The sequence below is a fragment of the Mesoplodon bidens genome, assembly GCF_964165515.1.
Source record: "Mesoplodon bidens genome assembly, chromosome: 14".
Classification (NCBI taxonomy): Eukaryota; Metazoa; Chordata; class Mammalia; order Artiodactyla; family Ziphiidae; genus Mesoplodon; species Mesoplodon bidens.
Genome location: NC_138170.1, coordinates 18,408,700 through 18,434,453, shown reverse-complemented (window position 1 = coordinate 18,434,453; position 25,754 = coordinate 18,408,700). Strand labels below are relative to the sequence as shown.

Here is a 25,754-nt window from a genome sequence, read left to right as displayed (position 1 = left end):
CTGTGACTGGTTTAGGGATGAAAATCGGATGTAGAGCGGGCGGCTCCCAACCTTGAGGGCACATCTAAGTCACTTCGGAACATCGCCAAGTGTGCCCAGTCTTCATCCCAGAGCTGCACTGGAGCATACTGTCTGGGAATGTGAGGGCTTGAGTGTTGCTGCTTTTTAAAGACCTAGACGTGATTCTGATGAGCTACAGGGTTGAGAACTGCTGTTCAGTTCTTGATCCATCGATAGAGAAATTCATCTCAAAGAAAACAGCCTGCCGTCCATTAGGTGGGAAAAGTTAACTTTGTTTGCTAGTGGTCCCTAAAGGCGATTGACCTATGCTGCCGGGAGAGGGGCTGGAAGGTCTGAAACCTTGTTGCGGTACCAGAGGCTTCTGTCTCCTGCCATTGCCCTTAGAATTCCAGGCTCATCCTCCTGCCCTGTAAGCCCAGGGCTCTGGCAGGTGAAGGCTTTGGCCACACTCAGTGAGGGCGCACACACCACCCAGAGCAGGGCGCCTGGCACAAGCCACGGGGTGGAGCACTGCACGGGCTCTCCTGCACGAGTCCCTGAACGTCCTCACTGCCCACACCCACCTGCACAGCTTTCTGCACGACCTACAGAAACGAGGGAGGAAACTGGATCCAAACATCCCCACGCAAGTCAGAGCTATTATTACAACTAACAACGTCACTCTCCATCCATCTTAATTTCATCAGATCGATTGTTTTAAAAGGTTGTTTAGCGTCTGTCGCCTCCACTGGAAGGTAAGCTCCAGGGGTGCAAGGATCTTTTTTGTGTCACTCTGCAGCCCAGTGCATAGAAAGCGGCCTTGCACACAGTAGGCACTTAGTTGACATGTAGCGTATGAAAAAATGATTCAATAGTTCCCATTTATTGAGAACTTACGATGTGCCAGGACCTTTCTGTCCATCATCACATTTAATTCTCATAACAACTCCACGAGGAAGGTGCTATTGTTTAGTCCCATTTTAGGGAGGAGGAAACTGAAATTCTGAGACGTTAAGACACCTGCCCAAGGTCACAGAGGTAGTAAGAAGTGGAGCTAGGACTTGAACCCACTGCTTTCCAGCTCCGAAGACCAAGCTCTTAACTATTCGATTGTACTAATTCCTTTCACTAGGGATGGTACAGGAACAGAGCCTCAACAGGACTTGGTTGCAAATCTGGTTTTACTCTGGTGCTAAATATTAGTGTGTTGGCAGTGGCATCTCCAGACAGTGGTGTTTCCTGCGCAGGTTACTTCAGTCGAAGGGCTGAAAAGGAAATCTATCCCCATATCCCGTCTCCCATGTCTAGGACTCTGGATGACTTTTATTTTACCCTTGAAAAATTTCAACAATGAATATGTATATTAATTATGGGAAGGATTAAGCAGCTCTAACAAAGAGACGGCAAGACGCATTAATCTATACAAGTTCAAAGTTTCTTTTTATCACACGTTACCAGTCCAGCACAGGAGGTTGGCCTCCACTCTGTGAAGTCATTCAGTTTCCCAGCTAGCCCTGCACAGCTGCCTTCGTCAACAGATGGCTGTCCTTTGACCCAAGGTGCCTGCTCCTCTTGGCCTCATCCTGTGGCTGAGAGTAGCTCACCAGCACCACCTCCAGGAGAAGATGGGGAAGGTTAAGGAGGGTGTACTTACCTTCTTTTTCAAGGAGGTACTCATATCTCACTAGCCAAAACCTAGTTAGTTACAGGGCTGCATGTAGCTGCATGGGAGGTGGGAACCAGGCTCTAGCTGGGCAGCTGTGTGCCCTTCCGACACTCACGCAGAGAGAACTCGTTATTACAAAGAAGACAGGGAGAATGGATATTAGGGGACAATAACCATGCCTACCACAGTGTGTATTTTTTTCTGATTAAGAAATCTAATTTCCCAAGAAATAGGGTGTGTTTAAAAATTAAGATACATCAGAATTGACTTTTTCCGTATGTCCAGTTCCATGAATTTAAACACAGCTTTGATCTGCAAACCTCCACTACAATCAGGATGTAGCACAATCCCATCACCCCAAAGACTCTCTTGTTCTGCCTTGCCCAAGTCACACCCTCTTCCGGACTCAGCCCCTTTTGTATAATCCTGAATTCAATTTGCTAATCTTTTGTTGAGTAGTTCTGCACCTAAATTCATGAGAGATATTGGTCTACAGTTTTAATTTTTTGTATTGTCTTTGTCTGGTTTTGATAAAACTAGCCTCATAAAATTAGCTGGGACATTTCCTTCCTCTTCTATGCCCTGGAATAGATTGTGTACGTTTAACGTTATTTCTTATATGTTTGGTAGAATTTGCCAGTGAAACTATCTTGGCCTGAAGATTTCTTTTGTGGGAGGTTTTTAACTATACATTTAATTGATTTTATAGTTATAGAACCGTTCAGGTTGTCTATTTCATCTTGGGTGAGTCTGGATAATAATTTGTGGTTTTCAAGGAAGTGGTCCATTTCATCCAAGTTGTTGAACTTATGCATGTGGACTTGTTCATAGTATTTCTTTATTATCCTTTCCAATGGCTGTGGGGTCTGTGGTTGATTCTCTTTTCAACACACTCCACAAAGAGGCGTGTTAAGTTCTTCCTTATGACTTCTCAACTTGCTGGTGACATTCTCTTATGGTCTTTGGATTTTATCCGTCTTTAGGGATTATAAATGGATTTGCAACAGGAATGGCATCTTTAGTCTAGATACCAAACATAGGGTGATGGCTGATTTCTCTGGTATGTGGGCTTTTTGCTGCTGTCAGGGCCCCATTGCCCAGCCTGGGAGAGATCCCAGCAGCTAGCTCCTAGCAAAAGACTGATACAAGTTTGACCACTTCTTTTCAGTTCTTCCACCCTTGTCTTGAACCTCTCCCTCCTACCAGAGGAAAGAGATGAAAGCATAGTACTTCTCTCTCAGAAACCCCTCCATCTTTTTACCTTAATATTGTTTTCAAGCCCTTATTGAGCATTTTGGAGAGAAGCTTGGAAGAAAATAATAATCTTGTTATCTGTTGTTATTCCTTCTAGGGAGTTGATTATCAGAAGAGTTAAGCCTGTTTCCTACAGTGAGGACGGGGTGCAGGGATTGCTTTCCTGTTATAGGTCAAGAAGCTGTGTTCCTTTAAAGCAGGCATCATTTATAGGAAGCCTACAATATACCTGGCTGTTATGGGTTTTATCTTTATAGCTAATAATATCAGGGTGGGGATTCTTACTTTCATTTCATGGACAAGAACAATGAGGCTAAGAGATGTTCAGTTCAAGGCCTTTTCATGCCTCTGGCTGGCTGGCTGACCCTGAGAAAATGACTTAATTAGTAATGAAGTCTCAGTTTCCTCAGTGGTAAAATGAGGATAATAATATAACTTAATTTATAGGGTTGGTTGAGGATTAAGTACGTGTAGCACATAGTAAGCATTCAATCAAACTTGTCATCATCCTGGTTGCTATAATTATACCACATATTATTTATTTGAAACTTTTCTATAAGAAAGCATGTTCTGAACTTGTACTAAATTTTCCTTAAAATTCATGATTATTGAGTATTTAAAGAAAATAAAGCCATTTGCTTTCAATCAGGAAAATCTTGACTAACCAGAACTACACAAATTAATCCCAAAGTTAACTGGGGTTTTTTTGTTTGTTTGTTGTTTTTTCCTACCTTCAAATCAGGTTAATAAGAAATGAGCAGGGCGTATTTAAAATGACACCCTCAGCATTCTATGGAGAAAGCAGCCTTCTCTTCCTGCCCACATGCTTGGTCCTGGGTTGACCCTGGCTGCTCAGAGCCTTCGGCATTCCAGACAGCCTTGCTTGGGTGCATTAGGTTTACCAAGGCAGGAAATGGGCTAAGATATTGTGCAAGATGGGATTTTTGTCCCCATCTCTCTCCTCTCTTGCCATGCGATTGCACTGCTTTTCAATAGACTGGGTGGAGCAGACTTTCTCACTTACCTGGGCGTGGCCATGTGACTTGATTCAGCCAATGAAATGGGAACAAGTGTGGTGCTAGCAGATGCATTATGGTTTTGCTTGGGTGCTTGGCTTCTGCCATCTGCAATAACAAGAATATGCCTTTGGATGGCTGTGGCCATGTGGAGACACGCGGAGTAGGAGACCTGAACTCCACCTGTGGCTCGGAGTCAAGCCCAGCTGGTCCCAGCAAAGCAAGGGAGCCTGAGGCCCCTGAGCAAGGAAAGGAACATGTGTTTTAAGCCGCCAAGATCTTGAGATTGTTATGCAGCAAAACTACTTACGTGTATCTTGGTGAATTTTCAACAAAAAGAATTAAAACCTATTGAATGTGTTGATAGTAGGGGATAGGTATTTCACACACACACCTCGTCAGGAAATCCATTTAACCACGTAAAGGCTATAAATTGACTCCACAGCACTCAGGTGGATGGCACATCAGGAGACTTTACATTGTGTGAATTCACTAAATCCCCTTTAGGGTTGATGGGAAATTCCATCTGAGTCATGTCTTGGAGGACCCCTCCACTTAGGTGGTAAAAGGGGACACTAGTGCTTTCACAGCCCAGGAAACTGGGGGATGGCTTCTGACTGCTGCTCTACGGTATCTTGTCCAAGGCCAGGGGGGAGCATTCTGATGATGCAGCCCCATTTTCTTCCTTTGCTCTGAGCTTCTCTTGGCATCACTGCCAAGGCCCCAAGCAGTGGACCCTACAGAAGTTCTCACGCTCTAATGTGTACATGAGACACATGGCCATCTAGTTAAATAAGATTTGATCCAATGGGTCTGGTAGGGGCCCCCGATTCTGCATTTCTGATGAATCCCCAGGTGATGGTCATTGCTGTTCATGGACCACACTTTGGTAAAAAGACCCTAGAGTCCAGGCTCCCTCGGCCCTCCAGGAAGCCATCCTTCCCTATGGGCACTCTGAATAGTTGGGGCTCAGGTCTCCAGCACATGTGGACCGCCCCCCTCACCAAAGTGTTTATTAACCCACCCTCCAAGATTGAGCCATACCTTCTGCCCTGTGTCACTCATTCATCAGAAACTTTCCCTTTTCAGATAAAGAGCCCCGTAAGACTCAGAAATCAAAGGCTGGATCCCTCTCTCCTTTGGCCAGGGCACCACATATCTCCAGGACCCAGAGGCCTGGCAAAGGAAAAAAGAACTCTACTGGCACTGATAGTCAGAACAAGATTGAGTTAATATCTCATAAACCATCCAGTTACCACGGGAACAGCCCACTCCCTAGACTGCCGGGGAGAGGAGATGGTCCCCGAGATAGGTGCTTGTCCACCCTGTAACCACACATGTCAGCTCAGAATTCTTGGTCATTTTACTTTCAGGGGTCCTGAAAATCCTGGTTTTTGCCACTTGTAATCAACAGACTTGCAGAGGAAGGGAGAAGCAGTGGTCAAGAAACTAGCATGTCAGTCACACCTCAGGGCCCTAAGCAGGGCTGATAGAAACCCAGCCTGCAGGGCTGCCTTCCCAGTCCCAAGAATTTATGGCCAGGAATCCATTCTGATTGGTTGGTTTATTTGTTAAATGTTTTCAGTTTAACAGCCTCCTTGGGAGACAGCTTTGCAAGCATGCATTTGGGGTGCCCATTCTTATAGGTCTCATTTTTCCTGTGATCTTCCCAATAAATTATGCTATGAATTCAACAAGAGTACAAGGACCCTTTTCAAATATTGGTTTAAGAACCTCACTCCTGTGTCAGGTAAAATATCCTTCTGTCAAATTGAGCCATGGCTGGTTTGCATGGGGATTCCAAGAGGCCAGTTTTATTTTACCAAGACATTAGGGGGAATTCATCCTGGTGGGATGATGGTGGTGCTGGGTTCCAGCCCTGGGGAGACCCAGTGACGATCTCTCGAAGAGGCGGGTGGTGTGGGGAGACGTCAGGTACGGGATCAGGCAAGATCCCCAAATAGCTCAGGGTGCCTTTGTCTCTTTTCTAGATCTATTTTTTCCCCTCCTCCTTCTCTTCCTCCAGGTCACACAGCTACTTAGGGACATGGGTTACCCCAGCGGGGTCGGCTTCAGTGTCCTGACCCTCCCATTCCCTGCGCTACCACTTCTAAAGTGTATTTGTGCCATCCCTCTAAGAATATTCTCTGTGTTTCAGCAGAGGAGGAAACCCAACCCAGTGTTTCTCAAAACTCACTGTGCCTGTGGATCCCCCAGAAGCTTGTAGAAAGGTAGATTCTGATTTGGTAGATCTGAAGCAAGGTCGAGATTCTGTATTGCTAACCAGCTCTGGGGTGATGCCACGGCTGCTGGTCCACAGGTCACAGTTTGATTACAATGCCTGAATCTACTGTCATTAACTGCTAGAGCTCTTGGGTGAAAGGGATTCAGAACCAGCCCCTTCTCAGCGGTGATGGGAGCCAGGGATCTGGGATTGATTGGTATGCCGTCCACGGGTTGGGGCGGAGATGCAGGGCACAGTGCTATGTGTGCCATTCCACAATCGGACAGTCTCCGAGTTCCCTCCCATGTCAAATCTTCTAAGAGTTTATCAGTCACTCCAGCCAGACCCTAAGGCAGGATGGTGGGTAAATTATTCTGCAGCTCTGGCCCACTAAGTAAGCATCAGAGCCGACGCCCATGTGTTACGATCCGAGGGGCCAAAATGTGTTTCCTCAGCCCCGAACTTTGACCTCCTTTCACCCAGCCTCTGAGGCCCTACTTGGCCAGTGTTTGACAGTTTCCTTTCTCAGTAAAAATGCAGAGAATGGGATTAAAATGCAGGCTGGCGGGATTAAGCTGTTCTCAGTCACGAACATCACCGTGTGAATGAGTCTATCAGCTCTCCTCCACAACCAGGAATCTTGGCGACCCTAGGGGTCCGGTCGCCTGCGTTCTAGTCCTGACCGTGCCGCCAACCAGCTGTGCAGCCTTACAGAGGTCCCTCAGCTTCCCTGGGCCTCAGCTTCCTCTCGTGTACAATGAAGGGGGTCAACCAGGTGAGCAATGAGGTCTTCTGGGCTTTGACAGCTCAGTTGTTTTTTGTTTTTTGTTTTTTTTTGCGGTACGCGGGCCTCTCACTGTTGTGGCCTCTCTCGTTGCGGAGCACAGGCTCCGGACGCGCAGGCTCAGCGGCCGTGGCTCACGGGCCTAGCCGCTCCGCGACGTGTGGGATCTTCCCGGACCGGGGCATGAACCCGTGTCCCCTGCATTGGCAGGCGGACTCCCGACCACTGCGCTACCAGGGAAGCCCGACAGCTCAGTATTTTATCAGAAACAGAACGAGGGGAACTGCAGAGGGGCCCTGACATGGACTTTTGAGGTGGAGGGCGGTCTGAATCACTAGCATGTGTGTCACAGGCCTGTAAAATGGGACTTTTAATTCCTCGATGAGATGCTATATGTTAGGGGCACGTGGCCAGAGCACAGTGACTGTCAGCATCATTATCACCTTGCAGGGGACCCTGGTGCAGGTCAAGTGGGGTCACAGGTGAGCGACCCCTTCCCACAGAGGTCCTTGAGGAGTGGGGACGGGGCACAGAGTGTGAAGGTCACCTGCAGACAGGGGTCCAGGGAAAGACACAAAGAGCCAAGCTCCGATTCTGCCTCAGGCCAGCCCTGCTTCCGGAATTCCATCCCCCGGTCTTTACATTTCTCTACTTTTCCAATCAAATTTTACCTCTGGTTAGAGATATTCAAGTAAGTTATTCGGATAATGGAGGCTAAACACATCCAACTGTCACCGGGAATATCCGGGTAATGACATCCAGCGTGACCGCAGTTAAGACCTGATCCCACGGGGCTCTGGGTGACGTGTCTCCAGCTCACTCTGTCTTGTATAGAGACCACAGCCGGAACTCTCTGCTGCGGAGAGTCACCGCCCTCCCCCACTTCTCCTCTCCAGCTCTTCCCCCCTCCCCCCTGTCCCCTCCCTCCATCTCCCCTGAGTCCCTAGCAGCCCTGCCCAACCCCTATACCTCCCCCCACGGTGTCCCCACCCCCTCCTGTCTTTGAGGCAGAAGCTCATTAGAGAGAACAAAGAGGCGCTTTCCTACTGTATCCGTTGCTCTAACATTTCCCTGGGTTTCACGCTGCTTGAAAGCATCCCCTTTGGACTTGCCCCAGCTCTTTTGTCACACTCCTAGGACCAGGGCTCCAAGGGACCAGGTTGGCCGAATGCACAACCATCAAGGAGCCGCCATGCAGAGCAATCCAGGGCTCTTGTCACTCCGAGGCCCTCTGTGGGTCCCTCTGGGAGCTGGTGTGTGTGTGCTCCCGCCTGTGTGCTGAGGGTACCTTTGGGAGGACGGGGTGTGCAGCACACACAAGGAGGCGGTGGGGTAAGGGAGCCAGGCCATCTCATCCCGGCAGCAAGAGTCCAGGAAGGAATCAGCTCGCTGTGTGGGAGGCCACACCAGCTCTTGACCCTGTCCGCCGAGTTGCAGGTGCAGGGGCTGCTCCGCTGTGCTGTTTTCCTCCCATCACATCCAGCTCAGCATTAAGCCTGTTTCTGAGCACAGATCCCCACCCTCATCTCGATACTCCCCGTCCAGCTGTGAGCTAATTTCATGTGTCAACCTGGCTAGGCTATGGGACCAGGTCTTGGACAAACACCAGTCTAGACGTGGCTGTGAAGGTATTTCTAGATGAGGTCTACATTCATATCGGGAGACTGTGAGTAAACCACATTACCCTCCATAATGGGCGTGGGCCTCATCCAATCAGCTGAAGGTCTTAATAGAAAAAATATTGAGGTACCTGGGGGAAGAAGGAATTCTGCCAGCTGATGGTCTTCAGACTTGAACTGCGACATCAGCTCTTCCCTTGGTCTCCAGCCAGCCTGTCCTGCAGATTTTGGACTTGTCAGCCCTACAGTGGCATGAGCCAATTTCTTAAGATAAATCTCTCTATATCTATCTATCTATCTATCTATCATCTACCCATGTATCCATCTATCTACCTATGTATCGATCTATCAAATATGTATCCATCTGTCTACCTATGTATCCATCTATCTACCTATGTATCCACCTATCTATCTGTCTATCTACCTATCTATGTATCTATCTATCTATCTGTTGAGAGGTAATAATGTAACATCCACAGACATCCTCTTTGAGAACCTGACTAATACACCGTCTGAAGTGGCCACAGAGCCCCAGGGGGAACAACTCAGAGATGAGGCCAGTGCCAAACTGATGAGGACTGTTTTCCTTCATCAGTCTGAGGAGTGATCAGACACTGTTGCTTACCATTCTGAGCAGACTGGGCACGGGGCTGCATTTCTGTCTTCCTGACAACATTGTGCTCTGTCTAAGGGCAGTCGTGGTAGAACTGCGTTATCACAAATTCCCAGCTGGGGGTATGTCCTGGGTGTCATTTTCCACATCAAGCTTGAAGACCTAGTTCATCTTAAAACTGAGCTGATTCCTCACTTTCCTTCCAGAGAAACCCAACAATACCTCTTCCAGGGTCCTGAGGAACAACACCAAATCGAAGCCTTTTGGGGATTTCTATTTGTCAAATCGTCATTTTCCAGGAGGAGCAAAGGAGAGGCAGGGTCCAGTCTCCATCAGGAAGTATGGGTAGGCTTCTGTGCATCCTTGTTTCTCCATCTGTAAAATGGGCACAGCGCTGGCCCCGTCATCATGGGAGTACAAGGATCACTTGTGTAGAGAGAGGACCAATCAGAGAAATGTCCTCCTTCCTCCTCCTTTCTCCCTCCTGCTCTCTTTTCACTGCTTGCTTTCAAGGGATGAAAAAGGCTCCCCCAAGACTAAGCTGGTGGCTAGCAACTAATACAACACATCAGTTTAAGCTAAGGTGTGAGACTTTTAGGGCAGCAGGTTTTAACATGTTCGCCTTCCCTGTTACCCCACCTTCCCAGTGCCCGAGTAATTCTAGACCCCCTGCAAGGTCTGGAAATAGGTGGGAATAATCCTGCTCACACTGAAAAGGAGCCCAAGGATGGCTGATGGGAGACCCTCAGGCGCTGTGGCGAGACCCAAGAGGAAATGTTTTTAAGGGGAATGGGGGCTCCCTGCACCCTTCAAACCACACGTCATAGGTCAAGGGCCAAGAGACTTGGTTACTAATCCCAGCTCTGCACTTAATCTCCTAAGTGAACTTGGACAAGTCACTAAATAGGTCTAGGCCTTAGAGCCTTTAGTCTCCTTTTTGTAAAATGGAGATGTTATTACACACACACACACACATTTTTTGGCACCAGCATTTTTCAAATGTATTTAGGATCACCTGCCTTGAGTCCCCTGAAGTGTGTGTTAGCATACAGACTCCTCGACCTCATCCTGAATTTTACTGAATTAGATGTTTTGGGGCCAGGAACCTGCATTTTTAACAAGTGTTCCAAGTGATTCCCACATTCCCCAATCATTCATGTTTATGTGATTCCACCCACTGAGACGATGAAATACCATCTAGTTTCTAGTTCTAATGGAACAGTGAAGAATTGTTCACACACAGGCCGCCTCCTCCTTTTTTCTTTTTTAATTTAAAATGTCAATAGCTTTATCTGAGTCCACAAGGGAAAATTGTATTTAGAGAATTTGCTCTTTTGAGCAGAGGGACGTGGTGGTGGGGTGATTGGGAAATGTCTCCCCCGTGTCCAGGCCATTTTCAAGGTGACACTGCACCCCTTCATCAAACGGTAGAGTCTATTTCTTTCCCCCTGGAATCTAGGCTGCTTTGTGATTGCTTTGGCCAACAGGATGCAGGGAAGGTGCTGTGTGCCCATTCCAAGCTGAGGCTGGAAGACGTCCTGCCCAGTCTACTCCCTTGGCTCCCTGCCACTGCCCTGTGACCAGGCCCAGGCTGGCCTGCTGGAGGGAGAGAGACCATAGGAGGGAGAGCCCAGCTGGCCCAGCCATGGACATTCTAGAAGTTTAGAGCCAGAAAGCAGCTAATCCGCAAACAAACATGGCAGTGCAGTCAAGACCGGCAGAGCTGCCTGCTGGACCCATGGCTGACTGCAGGTGCTCTACTGAGTCCAGAAGAGCTGCCTCACTGATTTGTAAACTGTAGATTTAAAACATAGGTTGTGGGCTTCCCTGGTGGCGCAGTGGTTGAGAGTCCGCCTGCCAATGTAGGGGACGTGGGTTTGTGCCCCGGTCCAGGAAGATCCCACATGCCGCGGAGCGGCTGGGCCCGTGAGCCACGGCCACTGAGCCTGCGTGTCTGGAGCCTGTGCTCCGCAACGGGAGAGGCCACAACAGTGTGAGGGCCGTGTACCGCAAAAATAAATAAGTAAATAAAATATAGGTTGTACTATGATTCAGGTATGGTGAGGCAAACAGAGCGGGAGATGACTGCCATTGAAAAGAAAGTTTGTTATACTAACAGATCTCAAGAGAAGGGGGCCCACCACAGTATGGTGGGGTCACATGGGAAAGCACCAGGGTCAGTCAGGAGTTGGGGGCAGTGAGCAAGAGGTCTACTGTGGTTTCCATGGAAGGAATGATCGAGGCAGGATAATCCAGCTTAGGATTTGCTCGTTCCAATCATTTCAATGGGCTCTGGGGCATTAGGGCCGTCCCTAGTTGTCTGGTACCTGGCCCCGTGGTGGTTAGGGCAGAGGACAGTGGCCCAGAGTGTGGGGGCCCCATAAAGATGGTGGTTAGGATGTGGGCTCTGGATTGGTTGGTTTGCATCTGAAAGGTACACATGCAGGTGAGTCACCTACTGTCTCTAGGAATTAGTCAGCCTGGGAGGGGCGGTCCCTGCAGGGTCAGCGAGGAGGCCCCAGACATCAGAGCATCAGTAAATAAAAGGCATGGACTACTCAGCTGTGAGTAACAGTAAATCAATATTTCTTTAAGCCATTAAGTGTTGAGGTAGCTGGTGATGCGGCAACAACTGACCCCTGCAAATATGGATGAGAACATTGACAATGAAAAGGCTGCTGATGACACAATATCTGAGCATGTTTCTAACCTTTCATTCTGAAACTAAAACCCAGGCAGCAGGGAGAACTGGGGTGGGCTGGAGTGGTCCAGCAGCCCTGGGTAACTCGCCCCCATTCTAATGTGTATCTAATTTGCTGATGATTTTCCCAAGTCAACTGTTCCAGGAAATTCTGGATGGTGTTGTCAACGGCTACTTGCCCATGTCAAGCCCCAATGTTCCCTTACCCTCCTGTCTCCCTGCAGAAAGCGGTGGTGGTCCAGGCTTAAACATCTGCAAAACCAACACTAAAAGCCCTAACTCTCTGCTCTCAGGAAGTTGTTTCTTAGAGCAGAGATTGTCTAGGAGGAGGGTGTCTACCCACAGATTTCATCCCAGTCAGGGACATGGAAGGAGCCATGTATGCTGGTGTGAAAAAAGCCTAGTCAACATTACAGAAACATTTAGTATCATAAAGTAGATTTTAAAAGCTATTAGTCCTTGCAGTGTAAACGACCCAAAGTAAAGCTCAAGAGAAGTTTTTTGGGTGAAGGAAATAGCAAATGTATAGTGATTTTCAGCTGGGGACCTTTCAGGATTTGAGGGTGGGGTGGGAACAGGGTGAGATTTGTACATTCACAAGAAGGAGCCTGCGTTATGAAAGTTTAGAAGCTCTGTCTTGGAGGACTGTATGGTACCCTGTGTCCCCTTCACAGCAAGGTCTGAATGGTCTCCCTATGAGGACAATGAGTGGGGTTTTAACAGTGGAAATAATAACTGCGTCAGAAAGAGCCCGCAGCTTCTGTCACTCAGAGCTCTTGCCCTATTAACATCCTGGAAATGTACTAAAACCCATTAAAAAACCCTTTTGCAGGGTTTCCCTGGTGGCGCGGTGGTTGAGAATCTGCCTACCAGTGCAGGGGACACGGGTTCAAGCCCCGGTCTGTGAAGATCCCACATGCCACGGAGCAACTGGGCCCGCATGCCACAACTACTGAGCCTGCGCGTCTGGAGCCTGTGCTCCGCAACAAGAGAGGCCGCGACAGAGAGAGGCCCGTGCACCGCGATGACGAGTGGCCCCCGCTTGCCGCAACTAGAGAAAGCCCTCGCACAGAAACGAAGACCCAACACAGCCATAAAAAAAAAAAACAACCCTTTGCTGATTCCTAATTAAGAAAATTATATTTCGAGGTGGTAGATTTAATGGAACTTAAAGCAAATACCAAACTTGGTCAAAATGAATCAAGTCCCCTGAACATTCCTGGCAGATCTCTCTGAAATGGACACATCACGCAAATCACAAATGCGTCTAGAAAGGAAAAACTCAGTCTCCATTGTAGGGCATATCCCAGTTTTCCACGTCCTTCTGTGTTTCTCTTTCTGGGAGTCTCCTTTACTGCCCACACAGGACACTTCTGAGAGCAGCGGGTGGCAGGGTTTCCCAACACTGAACAATCCTCTGTGACAACAGCTGGGTGTCCTACAGTTTAACTCAGTTCTGACACAATACCTGGAGAGAGTGTCAGATCCCACAGGTATGGGCTCAGCGCCCCCGAGACTGCTCCCACCCACTTCAGATGCCAGTTGCAAGTCACGGGCCCCCAGGTTCCTCACAGTTTCTGTCCAGTTTGGCTACAAATCGGAGGTTCCCATGACCTCCTCCTCAGGTTCAATTAATTTGCTAGGGTGGCTCACAGAACTCAGGGAAACGCCTATTTATGTTTACCAGTCTATTAAAGGATATGATAAAGGATACAGATGAGCAGCCAGATGAAGAGATACACAGGGCGAGGTTTGGGGGAAAATGGGGGTGTATCACCCTCCCAGCGTGGATGTATTTGCCAACCTGGAAGCTCTCTGAACCCCCTACTACTGGGATTGTATGGAGGCTTCCTCACTCGGGCATGATCCATCATTAACTCCATTTCCACCCCCTCTCTGGTGGGGCTGAAAACTCCAAGCTTCTAATCATGCCTTGGTCTTTCCAGGACCAGCCCCCTTCTTGGAGCCCACTCAGAGTTGCCTCATTAGAACAAAAGATGGTCCCAGTGTTTTTATCACTTAGGAAATTACAAGAGTTTTAGGAGCTCTGTGCCAGGAACCGGGAGCAGAGACAAATATATATTTTCTATCATCTCCCAGCATCCCACCCAGCTCCCACGCGGTACTCCAGGAACAAGAGTTAATGTTGCTTCCCAGGGAGCTGCATGGATGTTTGGAGAGGCCTGGGCAGTTGAAAAAGGGCTTCTGGCTTTCCCACAACTAGTCGGGAAGCACTCCTCGTGCTTGCAGACTTTCACACTGTTGACCAAAGGTTTTAGTTGAGATCCATCCCATGGGCCACTCCCGCACGAGTAGCAAGGAAGGGATGAGAATGGTGTCAGGGGAGGGCGGAGTCATCACCGGGAGAACAGAGGAAAAGTATACATGAGCCACACTGTGCTTCTGAGAAGGGGGACTAGTAGGAGAAGATAGCCAGTGCCTGTGACACCTGGTGGACGTTTCTACTGGCAAAAATGCCAGATGTGGGCTTCCCTGGTGGCACAGTGGTTGAGAGTCCGCCTGTCGATGCAGGGGACACGGGTTCGTGCCCCGGTCCGGGAAGATCCCACATGCCACGGAGCAGCTAGGCCCGTGAGCCATGGCCGCTGAGCCTGCGCGTCTGGAGCCTGTGCTCCGCAACGGGAGAGGCCGCAACAGTGAGAGGCCCGCGTACCGCAAAAAAAAAAAAAAAAAAAAGAATAGTTTAGAATCTTCTTAGTTTTATTTTCTGTATTAGCAATATATGTAACCCTTATAAGCAAAAGCTCTTTGGAGTCCTCAATAACCTTTTTTTTTTTTAACATCTTTATTGGAGTATAATTGCTTTACAATGGTGTGTTAGTTTCTGCTAATAACTTTTTTTTTTTTTTGCGGTATGCGGGCCTCTCACTGTTGTGGCCTCTCCCATTGCGGAGCACAGGCTCCGCACGCGCAGGCTCAGCTGCCATGGCTCACGGGCCCAGCCTCTCCGCAGCATGTGGGATCTTCCCGGACCAGGGCATGAACCCGTGTCCCCTGCATCGGCAGGCAGACTCTCAACCACTGCGCCACCAGGGAAGCCCTCTGCTAATAACTTTTAACAGTATCAAAGAATCCTAAGGCCAAAAAGCAATGAGAACTACTGGCCTAAATGATGGTTCATTGTCTTTACTTTACCCATCTCCCACATCCAAGCAATGTGTGTTAGAAATGCTTTCAAAGTTTCCATAGTTCTCCTAAATCTACTACGTGAAATTATAACAACATTCTCTGTCATCTCTAGATGTATGCTGAGCATGAACCATGAGCCTGGCACCATTCTACGTCTTGAGAACACAGGATCTAAATTGGAATTTGAAACTGGATTCAAATTTACATTAAAATGGGCCAACACAGGTAATTGGTGTAAGGACTGGAGATGTTTCTGCAGACTTTGAAGACACCACCAGGGATGGGGGTGGACCTGGGGTAGGCGCAGCAGTCCTAGATACTTGACTTTGTCTTGGATGTTGACTTTGTCTCTAGGAGCAGCCTAAGTGGCTTTGTCTGGAAGCGCCCAGGGAAAGGCCTGGGCCATCTGTTTTAAGATCAGGAGGACATTTGGTGAGCACTCTGAGAAACTTCCTCTGCTGTGGAAGGAGAGGGCTGTTTATGGATTTCTGGAGGAGGGACTGTTGTCTGATTCTCTGTGCTTGCCCTACTCAGAAAAATGTTCAGATTTCTTTTTAAGGCGCCACATGCAGGATCATTCTATTGCAAGCGATGCATATGTATCTGTTTAATTTTAACTCAAGCTCTTTATCAAAAGGCAAGTTCATTTACTCGGAGCCTAGACAGAAGGTTTTCCCAGTCCTGACACCTTGCTTATTTGCTACTTAAAGGCTTTTGGAAGAAAAGAACAGATTTTTGCATTTTGTTCCCTTTCTTACTTCAGAAAAAAAAATTTTTTTAAACCCACACAACTGTCCTAATTGGAAAGCATTCTTGATCTATTTCATGGCAGTCTGTTTATTGCTGGTAACTGTCCAAGAACACTTGGCCCCTAGTCCCACAAGGCTGTTCTCCAACATTGCAACTTTGTTCCAGAGCTGTTGGAGCTTCACAGCAGCCTGGAAATCCCCGTGCAGGGCCCCAGATGACATGCAGGAGCACAGGCCTCCTCTCCTGGGCCTGTCCTCAGCTCTCCTTCCGGCCCACCCAGGCCACTCTGTCATGTTAGCCTCCCTGTCCCCTTCTGGAAGCTCACCCAGCCTTCTCTCTCTGCACAGGGCTGGCCCACGTCAATGTCTCCTCACTCCACATGTGGGCCTGGGCCCTGGAAGGTCGGGGTGGCCACAGTCTAACTCTGGAATCAACCAGAGCCCCTGGGGTGGTGCGTGCACCCAGGACAACTCCAGCCTGCCCAGAGCTGCTTGGGTTAAGGCCTTGCGTGATAGGAAGGTACCTGTTAAAGGGAATGAGATGGGACTGGAGCAGGGCCAAAGGTGGGGTGGTAGGGGAGGTGGAAAAAACAAGGTGTCTTCACAAACTCATTGTGACCAGAGAAAGTTGGCATGAGGGATGGCCTTGGGGTTGGTGCGGGGTAGAGAAGCCACCAAGACAGTATGAAGTCATGGTGAGGATTCTTAATGCAGGAGAGCAGGGCAGGACCCTAGAGACAGTCCAGACCAGGTGGTACACCAAGGGCCTGCTGACGTGTTCTGTGTGTGTGTGTGTGTGTGTGTGTGCATGTTTCCCCTTAGTTGATATGGAAGGCTTTTGGATGACACGTGTGTTCTCTACTTTGCTAAACCTCCCACCACTCCTGGTCGTCCCCACAGACCCTCCTCCTCACTAGTGTACATTACCACATTACCTGCTGGAACAGGGGTACAGGAGTCAGAGATGGGGAAGGAGAGTGATGGAGGAAGACCGGACCCCCATCATGCGTCAAGCAGCACCTGGCTAAATGCCTCGAGAAGGAGAGCGTGGACGCTTAGCGTTGACTCCCCGAAATTATCAGATTTGGAAATGAGCACGGTGGTGGTGCTTATTTCTCCTCATGGAAATCATACACAGCTTCAAGGAGTTTAATTTGCACTGAAATTTAGAGATGGATACAATCTGTAGGCTCTAAAACATGTGTAAGGGCTGCCAAGAGCAGAAACCTCACAGGAAGAGGTACAGGAGTGTCTAGGGGCTTGTGGCAGTGGGGCGTAGAAAGTGCAAGCACAACTACACTTCCTGAAGGTGGGGTGCTCATCTGCCCTTGTGTGTGCTGGCTGGTGAAGGAACTGGAAGTCCTAAGACGGGCAGTGGGAGCCCTTGTGGACCAGGTTTGATTCAGAGAAGCTGAAGAGGCAGAACCCTATAAAGAGTCACACAATATTTTCAGAAAGCAGTCCATCTCTGTGGAAACAGAGAAAGAGAGATCCTTTGGGTTTACGAATTCGAGAAAGCTGTTCTTGCCCCACCTCTGGTTAGAACTTCTTGCAAAAAAAAGCTGTATTTAGGAAAGTTCAACCCATACGCTCTATATGTAATGAGAAAGGAAACAGAATACTTTTGATAAGACATAAGACACAAAAAGCAGCAAATCATGTCAACAGAAGAACACGCCCCAGAAAAATACAGCCCGGAAGACATAAAATTATGATCAAACATTTCACCATGAATTAGAAGCAAAACAGAACCAAAAAAACCTTAACAGAACAATTTTCTCTCTGAAGGAAAACCACAAAGCACAAAAGCAGGAACTCAAAAGATGACGAGGCAATGCGAGGTGATAACGTAGGACTAGAAGACTCAGAAAAGAAGTAGAAAACAATAAAGCCGTCACACAAAGGAAGACAAAACTGGAAGGAGAAAGAGGGAGCAGGGTCACTGCAGAAACCACTGTGAGGGACGCAAAGGATCCAAACGTGAAATGCAAACAAAATGAAACAGAGTTAAGGCGTTTAAAAGGATTACAGAGAAGATGACAATGAGGGCAGGAAGTCCAAGGAAAACCAACATACGCAAAACTGGAGGCCCTGAAAAGATCAAAGCAATGCAATGTAACAAATATGTTTAAGTAGAACTCAAAACAGTTCCTAAAATAAAACAAGACTTGAATCTACTTATTGAACGTTCACAACACTTACTAGGAAAACCTGATTGAGGACAGTTACCCCGTAAGACATGCCTACTCAAGTTACTGGACTTAAAGAAAGTATCCTTTGGGCAGTAAAGCATAAAAAATCAAGTCACTTACAAGGAGTGAAAAAATCAGGTGGAACTCAGACCTCACAAAAACAGCATTTCACAATAGAAGGGAATAGAGCAACATTTAGAAGATATTTAAGGAAAGTGTAAACCGAAAAGTTTATATCATCCAAGCTGTTAGACAATGCTAAAGGCTAGAGCAAACCACGTGAACATTCAAGAACTCAGAAAACATGGTTCCCATGAGCCCTTCTTGAGGAAAAGACCAGAAAATGAACTTCGGCCCACTGAAAGTCAACTATGGAGACTTTAGCCTGAAGTCTCACTGTAAGCATTGATTATATTGAGTTTAGATCCAAGAGCAAATGTAATGTGACGATTAGAGTAACAACACAGAATGTAAAGGTTATGTGCTCTGCCAATGCAGAAATAGTACAAATCATAAAAACTGGGGTGGGAAACGGGTAAAGACGGCAGGAAGTTGATAATTGCCATACCTACAAAACCAGGGAGACAAAGGAAAGAATTTAAAGCTCAAGAATCTAATAGTAGACATATAAATTTTTTGCAACATCTTTATTGGAGTATAATTGCTTTACAATGTTGTGTTAGTTTCTGCTGTATAACAAAGTGAGTCAGCTATACATATACATATATCCCCATATCTTCTCCCTCTTGCGTCTCCCTCCCACCCTCCCTGTCCCACAGAGTCCAAAGTAAAAACTGATAGATAATGTTATTGAGTAAAGTCAGGAAGTGGAGGAATGGCAGGAGAAAGGGAAGAAAGTACATACTAATTTTATCATTGCTCAATACTGTTTAAAAAGCAGATGCCTGAGGGGGTTATATGATGATGTGATTATAAAGATAATCAATAGAACGACATTACAAATCTTTCTAAATACCAGAACTTCTCTTCTCTTGAGGCCTTTCCTCCTCCACCCCCTTTTCCTTTCTTTTTCCTCACCCTGACCCCCCACCCCTCAGGAAACAAATAGACCTTATATGAAAATATTTTAAAACAATATATTCAGGGAACAAAATAATATGACAGATATACGATAAAACTCATCTATCACAGGACTTCCCTGGTGGTGCAGTGGTTAAGAATCCGCCTGCCAATGCAGGGGACACGGGTTCAAGCCCTGGTCCGGAAAGATCCCATATGCTGCAGAGCAACTAAGCCCATGCGCCACAACTACTGATCCTGTGCTCTAGAGCCTGGGAGCCATAACTACTGAGCCTGCATGCTGCAACTACTGAAGCCCACGCTCCTGGAGCCTGTGCTCCGCAGCTAGAGAAGCCACCGCAATGAGAAGCCTGCGCGCCGCAACGAAGAGTAGCCCCTGCTTGCCGCCACTGAAGAAAGTCTGCGCGCAGCAACGAAGACCCAACGCAGCCAAACTAAAAACCAAACTCATTTATCACATCAACAGACATAAATGGGATTAACTCATATAAATGGGCTTACATCATAAAGCACAATCCAATGTTATGCTGTTTAAACACAACATATCTAAAAGAGTGGACCATAACGTTTCAAAATGAAGAGGATGGGCATGGTGTATACTGGGCAAGCACAAACCAAAAGAAAGCATGTGTTGTCAGATTGCCTTCAGAGAAAGGGAAACTCATGATAAAAGTCATTATATGGGGTGGAGGACACTAAGGGGTACGTCACACAATGGAGACAGAGGAGTTAATGAAGATCTATGTGTAAAATCACGTAGCAGCAATATCCATGAGGCAGAAGTTAGAAAAGAGGTAAGGAGAAATAGAAACACACTATGGTGGGAAAATTTTCAGTTCTATTAATTCATGTCAGAATTTATATCAGGTAGCAAAAATAAGTAAAAATTAAGAAAGTTGATCTGACTGATACATGTCAGAATCTATCTCCTGAAAATGGAGAATTTACCTTCTTTTCAAGGGTCAGTGAAAACTGATAACATAATAGACCATACGGAAAATCTTAACAAATTCCCAAAAGTAGGAACAGTACTGGGCAAAATCCTCTGATCATATGCTCAACCTAGATATCGATTACAAAATAGAGCAACAGAAGAGATTCTTCTATCTGAAATTTTAAAAAAGATAAACAACTCTCTCCTAAACATCTATTAGGTCAATGACAATTAAAAAAAACTATACAACAGAACCTGTGAGTGATAGCTGAAGCAAGCCTCAAAGGAAAATGTATATCCTTAAATATTTATGTTAATAAAAATAGAAAGAATAAAACAAATGATTTTAAACACCTAACTCAATTTTTAAACTCTCCTTATTTTTAAACCCAACCTTCAACCCTAATGTGATAAGATAGATTTATGAAGGTACAATTAATGTACAATAAACAGCACATATTTAAAATGTGAAATTTGGCGAGTTGTGACGTATGTAGCCACCTGTGAAACCATCACCACAAACAAGATAATGAGCATATCCATCACCCCCAGGAATTTCTGATGTTCTTTTGTAATCATCCCCCTCTTTTCTCTCCATTCCTGTCCCCAATAACCGATCTAATTTCTGTCAATATAAATTTGTTTGTACATTCTAGAATCTTAAATAAATAGAACCATAAGGTGTATATTCTTTTTGTCTAGCTCCCTTCCCTCAGCATAATTATTTTGAGATCCACTGAACTAGTTACAGATGTAATGATGTGATGTCTGGGATGTGCCTCAAACTTACCTGACTGGAGACAGCAGGTGGAGGTGAAGGTGAACGAAGATTGGCTACAAGCTGTTAATTATTGAAGCTGGATCACAAGCACCAGATAGTTCATCACACTATTCTGGCTACTTATATAAATATTTCAAATTTTCCTTAAGAAAAAGTTTTTAAAAAATTACTTCTTCAGCTCCATCTTGCTCTTGTGCTATTTCGTGTTTTTGTTTTTGTTTTTTTTAATTGGGGTATAGTTGTTTTACAATGTTGTGTTAGTTTCTACTGTACAGCGAAGTGGAGTTCCCTGTGCTATACAGCAGGTTCTTATTAATTATCTATTTTACACATATCAGTGTATATATGTCAATCCCAATCTCCCAATTCATCCCCCCCTCTCTCCCCCCTTGGTGTCCATACATTTGTTCTCTACATCTGTGTCTCTATTTCTGCCTTGCAAGCCGGTTGCTATTTCATGTATACTCCATGTCTTGAATTCTTGTCTATTACTATCATTCAAAGTAATGTCCCTTGAATCTACTTTCTGCGATTTTGAAGTTCAAACTTGCTATCTGCTGGTCTCCAAAACAGTGAATCACGTCTCTTCAAAACAAAACGAAACAAAACAAATCCTCCTCCTGATTTAAGTGTTTAAAGTGCTGGTTTCTAGACATCACGGATACTCATGGCCGAGGCAGGGGACGTGTGGAACAACTAGATGTTTTCTGTCTTGTGGACACAGAGGGCAAGACCAGCATCTGATGACCGAGACATCCCTCTGAGAGGAGACATATGTGCAGGAGAAGCAGGGGGTTTGCCAGCCAACGTGGTGGTCTTGTTTCTCAGGGGAAGGAAGTGTGAGGGAAGATTGTGGGCTGGAGGTGATGTAGTTACTATCAATGAAATCCAGTGACTGGAAGAACTGTAAACAATGAACCATGATGTCTGCGCTTTTTTTTTTATTAAAGTGTTATTTTAAAAAGTTAGGAAAACTAAAATGACCAAAAGAAACAGACCAAAAAAGTGCTCCAATTTCCTCTGGCGTTAATGAGAATTTGCCTGTAGGGAGAGCTGGTCAGCTCCTCCTTTTACACTGAATGGCTCTCTATTTGTTCCAGTTTCCTCTCTGTGAAAAGCAGACACCACGATTTGCTTATGGTGTTGCACGTATGTCAGAGTTGGTTATCCCTGAGGGGGCTGCCTCAGTGGAATAACTGGTGGGGTGGACAGTTTACATTTCTGGCTCCAAGGGATCACTGCCCGCTGGGACTGTCCACGATGTCCCTGGGCTTGGCCATGTGACTTGCTTTGGGCAAAGGGTTGTCAGCAAGAGGGATGAAAGCAGAGGCTTGCAAAGTGGGGCTTATCCTCTTGGAAGGCTTGCTCTGGGAACCAGCCGCCATGCTTTGAAGACACTCAAGCCAGGCACGTGGAAAGACCACGTGAGTTAAAACGAGAGGGCCCAGCCTTCCAGCCGGCCCGGCAAAGCACCAGAGCAGAGGCACACTGGACGTCCCAGCCATCTGACTGCAAGCCCATGAGAGACCCCACGCAAGACGAGCAGAAGAAACTTCCAGCAGAGCCCCAGTCAACCCACTGAGTCATGAGAAATAATAAAATGGTTACTTTCAGCCAGTAGATCTGAGTGGCCTCTCATACAGCAGGGGTAACTGAGAGAATCCGCATATGTGTGACTGTGCAGGTCTCTGGAAAGCCACTAAAAATTTGCAGGTGAGCTGCAGTTTAAGAGAATTAGTCCCGAAAACGGAACTTCTGCAACTATGAAGATCACTATTTGCTTTCAGCACAAGGTCAGATTTAGAAAACCCCTCTCACACGTCGCTTTTCTGGAACACAGCTGTTGGTGCCCAAGAGATAGCACACCCAGAGGGGCCCAGAGAAGGTGATGCTGGAAAAGTCTGAGGCTAACATGACTGACCTCGGCTTCTCAGCAGAATAAGACACCGCAGGGGAGTCAGCCCTGGGCTGCTCAGCCCGCTTCACAGAGCAAACAAATCGCTCAGGGTGGTACTGCAGAGACAAGAAAACCCGGTCCAGATCCAGGGGAGGCTGCGGAGGTGACGGGACCCCTGGCCCGGGAGCGGGAGAGGGACGAGTCAGCTTCTAGACGCCGGGTCAGGAGCTGTGGAGCTGATGGGGACGGGGCTTCACATTAGTGGGGGATGGAGAGTCCCACCAGGGTGCGTGACAGCACATGGGACGCCGACAGCAGGGCCCCAGTCACAGAAGGAAAAGCCCGAGAGCATGGACGCATTCCGTGAAAGCCCTGCCCTGGGCTGCACCGCATTCAGTTCCCAAGCGAGTGAAATGGTTCTAGCTCACTGCAGTGGGTCCAAACAGACCCCACCCACCCTTTCCTGGGTGTGGGTGCTGTGGGCAGATGCCAGGAGGAATTGAAAAGAAGTCGTGCTATTTCGGGTGTTAGGATCTGCCAGGATGCCAAGGCAGCAATACGTCTGCCCGAGTGAAATTCCCGCTCTCCAGACACCGAGTTGATCTGGGGCCCCCAGTTAGTAATCCGCCTTTCCGGGTGCTCCTCTGGGGAGTCGCTGTGTGGCCCCCTCCCTTCCACCCGCCTCTCAGCACCTGGCTCCTGCTCTGACCCTGGGCAGCCACCGGCCAGGCCCAGGTTCAAGTCAATCTCCAAATGCTTTTCACCTCCCGGGCTCTTGTGAGGGTGGGCAGGATGGGATGGTGTCATCACAGCTGTGGGCAAGGCTGATGTTTGCCAAGAAGGTTCCAGATGGATGGGCTCTGTCCCCAGTTAACTAGATCAGGAATCAAAATAGAAAACCCAAGAAGAGTGGCCAAGGGGGCCAGTCCAGGCCCGTCCTGCCTGCTGACCAGTGCACATCAGGAAAAGGAGGTCATCGGACAAGAAGGAGAAGCTATTTTGGGGAAAGAGAAGGCAAAATGGATGTCAGCAGACAAGACAGGACAGACCTCCGGTAACACGCCTGTGTATATATACTTCATTTTGCAGAGTTTCACCGAGCTCAGAGGCAGAGCCCTATTTTTAGTGTCTATTGTGTGAGGCTATGGCACGGATGTGCAGAGCTCCAGTTTTCTCCTGACAATGATTCCATTTTAAATAGGGAAAGAAGGTAATGAGGGCAAAAATAATAACTATTTTCAGGCCTCAAAATTCAGGGTGTTTGAAACAGCGTTTTCTAAAATGCCAAGCCGAGTGGAAGAACCGTTTTTCCCTCTTGCTTTTCAGCCCTGGTCTCCTAACACATGACACTCACCCAGGAGACCAGGCAGCGGTCCCGGCTTCCCCCTTGTTCCCGGCTCAGGGCCCAGCTGTCTGATTTCCAGTATTTAACATGGGAGGGGAGAGAGGAGGAACAGCAGGGGCCCCCGCCACCACGGAGATGCTCAAACTTTGCACCTTGGAATGCCTTGGGGGCTGCACAGAATGCAGATTCCCAGCCCCAGCTCCACAGAGGGTCTGATTCCACTGCTCTGGGAGACGTCTAGGAATACAGATCTGGCTTTTTTTTTCTTTTTTTTTTTCAAACCAAGCATCTCCAGGGATTGAGTGTGGACAGTCCCTGGACCTCACTTTGAGAAACTTCCCCTTGAAGCCAGTGCCTAGAAATTACACTCATGAGTTCACGATCGTGGAGGAGTCTGGGAGTTTGGAGCAAGAAGACGCTGACCATAGGATTGGATAAGGCTGAAGGGGTGAGGGCGAGACCCCTGTGATATGGTGATTATATACATTTGGTCTCTGTCCCCTTCCTAGCACAGAGCTCCTAAAAACCCTGGAAATTTCCTAAGTGCTAAGAGTGATCAAGGTGTCTTTTGTTACATTAATGAGGTGACTTTTGGAAGCACCCAAGGAGAGAAGCTGGTTGTCACTGGACCCAACCGCGTAATTAGAGGGCTGGAAGTTTCAGTCCCAACTCCCTACCTCTGGGGAAGGGCTGCAGTTCAGTCACCAATGGCCAATGATTTAGTCAACCAAGTCTCTGTAAGGAAGCCTCCAGAAAAACCCAAAAGGTCGGGGTGCGGAGAGCTTCTGGGTTGGTGAACACATGGAGATTTGGGGAGAGGAACGCACTGGAGAGCATGGAATCTCCCAGCCTCTTCCCCAAACCTTGCTCTATGCATAAATGCTTCCCTCTGTCTGTTCCAGGTAGAAGTTACACCCTTTATAACACACCAGTAACCTGGTTAGTAAAAAGTTTCTCTGAGTTCCGTGAGCAGCTCCAGCAAATTAACTGAACCCAAGGAGGGGGTGGTTGGAACCTCCAAATCTATAGTCAGAAGCACAGGTGATGACCTGGATTTGCAACTGGCATCTGAAGGGGTTGGGGGGTGGTCTTGTAGGACTGAGCTCTTAATCTAGAGCAGCGGTCCCCAAACTTTTTAGCACCAGGGACCGGTTTCGTGGAAGACAATTTTTCCATGGACGGGTTGGCGGGGTGGGGAATGCGAGCGATGGGGAGCGGCTGTAAATACAGATGAAGCTTTGCTCACTTGTCCGCCGCTCACCTCCTGCTGTGCAGCCCGGTTCCTAACAGGCCGAGGACTGCTACCGGTCTGCAGCCTGGGGGTTGGGGACCCCTCATCTATAGGATCTGACGTCATCTTCTGGTAAATAGTGTCAGAACTGAGTAGAACTGTACAACACCCAGGTGGTATCAGAGAATTACTTGGTGCGGGGAAAAACCACACACACTGGAACTGGGTGTAGAATTATAACAGTGGACCCCAGGTTTCAGCTTAGAATCTGAGTCCCACGTGCTGGATGGCTGGGGCTGGTTTTAAGGAAAACAAGCCTTAAGATATTCATTCCAAGCACTTGCTAATCAAATCAGGCCTGAACTGAAACAAAATCCTTCCTCCTTCCTCATCTGACACAGGATGACAGCAAAGAAGACTTTCCTTTTCTCTCCTTCAAACATGAGAAGGGTTTGGCTGAATATAGATGCTGTCAGGAGTGCCAGTGCCCTTTGTTTTTTTTGTGTTTTTTTTTTAATTTACTTATTTATTTATTTTTGGCTGCGTGGCTGCGTGTG

At 47.4% G+C, this 25,754-nt stretch overlaps 1 long non-coding RNA gene across 1 annotated transcript in view; it reads right to left on the bottom strand.

Moving 5' to 3' along the window:
- Window positions 1-1,500: 1,500 nt before the first annotated feature.
- The window catches only part of LOC308628194, a 93,533-nt gene continuing 69,279 nt past the window's right edge, over window positions 1,501-25,754 (bottom strand). The window contains exons 2-3 of the long non-coding RNA XR_014017510.1: window positions 3,945-4,044; window positions 1,501-1,613 (exon numbers count right to left, since the gene is read on the bottom strand). This is a non-coding gene — a long non-coding RNA (uncharacterized lncRNA). The remainder of the gene's footprint in view (window positions 1,614-3,944; window positions 4,045-25,754) is intronic.